Genomic DNA, 3,254 nt, shown 5'->3' with positions numbered 1-3,254 from the left:
ACTGGGTCATAACTTACGTTAGTTCCTTTGTTTCTTTGTTAAATTTCTGTATGGTGTTCCTGTCTAGTGGTGAGAGTATAGTGTTGAAGTCTCCCACTATAAGTGTGTGAGGTTTTATGTGTGATTTGTGATTTAGTAATGTTTCTTTTACAAATGTGGGCGCCGTTGTATTTGGGGCATAGATGTTCATAATTGACACTTCTTCTTGATGGATTTTTCCAATGATGAATATGAAATGACCTTCTTCATCTCTTTTGATTGATTTTGTTTTGACGTGTAATATGTTCAATACTAGGTTAGCTATACCAGCTTATTTCTTGGGTCCATTTGATTGGAAAATCTTATCACAGCCGTTTACTCTGAGGTAATGTCTGTCTTTGAAGTTGAGGTGTGTTTCCTGTATGCAGCAGAAGGATGAATTCTGTCTTTATATTCATTCTGTTAGTCTGTGTCTTTTCATTGGCAAATTAAGGCCATTAATATTGAGATAGATTAAGGACCAGTGAGTGTTAATTCTTGTTTGTTTTTGATTTGTTGTTGGTCGTGTTATTGTTTGTGGATTTACCCTACCTTTTTTTTGGCTTTTGGTTAAGTTGGATTACCTATTGCTTATGTTTTTGTGAGTGTAGTTACCTTTCTTAGGTTGAAGTTTTCCCTCCAGTACTTTCTGTAGGGCTGAATTAGTGGATATGTATTGTTTAAATTTAGTTTTGTCATGGAATATCTTGTTTTCTCCATCTATAGTGATTAAAAGTTTTCCTGGGTATAGTAGTCTGGGCTGGCATCTGTGGCCTCTTAGTGGTTGTAGAATATCTATCGAGGACCTTCTGGTTTTCAGTGTTTCTATGGAGAAGTCAGGTGTGATTCTGATAGGTTTGCCTTTATATGTTACTTTGTTTTTTTTACTTTGCTGCTCTTAATATTCTCTCTTTATTTTGTATGTTTGGGGTTTTGATTATTATGTGGTGAGGGGAGTTTTTTTTGTGGACCTCTCTATTTCATGTTCTGTAATTTTCTTGTACTTTCATTGGCATGTCTTTCTTCAGGTTGGGAAAGTTTTCTTCTATGATTTTGTTGAAAATGTTTTCTGCACCCTTGAGTTGGGTTTCTTTACCTTCTATACCTATTATTCTTAGATTTGGTCTTTTCATGGTGTCCTATATTTCCTGGATATTTTGTGTTAGGGATTTGTTGGACTTAAGATTTTCTTCGGTCGATGAATCTATTTCTCCTAGTGAATCTTCAATGCCTGAGATTCTCTCCTCCAACTCTTGTATTTTGTTGGCTATGCTTGCATCTGTAGTTCCTTATCATTTACTCACCCTTTCTAATCCCAGCATTCCTTCAGACTTGTTTTTTTTTATTATCTCTATTTTAGCTTTCAAACCTTGCACTGTTAGAATTGTTTCTTGCAATTTTTGGTCTGTCTTTTCTTCCATTTCTTTAAAGGATTTTCTCATTTCCTCTTTTTTTTGGTTTTTACGAGACAGGGTTTCTCTGTATTGTTTTGGAGGCTGTCGGTCCAGCCTGGCCTCGAACTCACAGAGATCTGCCTGCCTCTGCCTCCCGAGTGCTGGGATTAAAGGCGTGCGCCACCACCGCCCAGCCTCATTTCCTCTTTTAAGGCCTCTATCATCTTCATGAAGTTGTTTTTTCTTCTTCAAAACTGACTTGAAACATTCATCAGGGTGCCACTTGGAGGATATGGGATGAGATACTCTTACATGTGTGAGGCTGGAGTGCCCTGAGAGACAAAAATGGGACCAAGTCACAAGGCTGCTGGGGTGCCCCCACCCCTACCACAGAACAAGGGAGTAGAATAGAGGCCCTGTCTTGAGGGTTTCAGGGTTATGTAGGAGACAGTCCTCCCTTGGAGGTAGATCATCTGGGAGGAAACTGAGGAGTAGCTCCATGGTGACAGGGGCAGGCAGCGGCTTCCTTAGTGGTACTTCTGGTAGTTGGGATAACCTGGGGTAGGAGCTCCCTCTTTAGGGGCTATCTGGTTGGGGTCCTCCAAGGATGTGGGTGCATTGTGGAACTTCTGGGCAGTGTAGTGAGTGAGAAGGATGCCAACACCCTTGATGAGGGCCAACAGGATTCCTCCCATCATTGCAGAGCCCACCATGGCCAGCAAACTACTGCATGCAGCCAGCACTTTTCCAGTCAATGCTCCACTAGTGATGGAGTTCCGGGGGTCTTCCTTGCCTCACAGTCGTACAAGGCCACAGCCAATTGTGGAAAACAGGTCTCCCCACACTGCAAAGCTATCTCCAATCTGGGGTGCTTGAATCCTTACAGCATTGATACTGCCTCTGAAGTGGTGTCGCCTTCCAATGGGCGACACTACTTGATAACCTGGAAGACTCCACCACCAATGACACCCATAGGGAAGGCACCACTGCAATCATCCATAATTTGCCATGGGGAAGGTTTGTGAGCATACTCCTCTATGGCACCAGCGTCTGGCCTGGAGCAGACAGTCACATGGGCCATGAAGTTGTTTTTGAGGTCGTTCTCTTCTGCTTCATCTCTGTTGAGATGTTCAGGTCTTGCTGGTGTACAGTCCTTGGTCTCTGGTGGCCTCATATTGGTTTTTCTGTTGTTGAATGTGTTCTTATATTGTCATGTTCCCATCCCTTCCTCCAGTGGATAGAGGTGGGGGTCTCATCCTTTACTGGTGGGTATGGGTCCAAGGTTCTCTTCCAGTAGGTGAAAGCAGGTCCAATACTCCGATGGGTCTCACGGTGGGTACAGGCGAGTCTGAGGCACTCTCTCCCAGTGGGTGGGAGCTGGATTAGCACATTTTATTTATGTATTTTTTATTTTTAGAAACACTCTTGTTTACATATCCATCCCTCCAATTCCCTCACTCTCCTATCCTCCCATGCTTCCCACTGACCCTCCATTCCACCCACCACCCACTCTCCAGAGATAGTGAGGCCCTCCACGTGGGATCATCAAAGTCCATCCCATCATCTGGCAGAGCGCCCAGGCCCTCTTTTCCATATCTGGGTGCATAGTATTCCTCCATAGGAAATGGGCTCCCAAAGTCCATTTGTGACCTAGGAATAAACCCTGGTTCCACTAATAGGAGTTCCATAGACTTCCTTGGCCTTCTAGCTGGTACCCACATTTAGAGGGCTTGGTTTGGTCCAATGCTGGTTTCCTTGCTTTATGGCTAGTGTCTGTGTGCTTTCGTTAGGTTAGGTCAACTATTTCTAGACAGCTTACAAGTTTACAGCAAGGAGAACTGG

General features: G+C 43.4%; 1 pseudogene; it reads right to left on the bottom strand.

Moving 5' to 3' along the window:
• Nucleotides 1-1,939: 1,939 nt before the first annotated feature.
• Nucleotides 1,940-2,445, bottom strand: LOC101822609 (annotated as a pseudogene).
• Nucleotides 2,446-3,254: the final 809 nt, after the last annotated feature.

Source organism: Mesocricetus auratus, unplaced genomic scaffold, assembly GCF_017639785.1.
Source record: "Mesocricetus auratus isolate SY011 unplaced genomic scaffold, BCM_Maur_2.0 Super-Scaffold_100676, whole genome shotgun sequence".
Lineage (NCBI taxonomy): Eukaryota > Metazoa > Chordata > Mammalia > Rodentia > Cricetidae > Mesocricetus > Mesocricetus auratus.
Note: the sequence above shows the minus strand (reverse complement) of the source record. Positions and strands in the feature narration are given on the sequence as shown.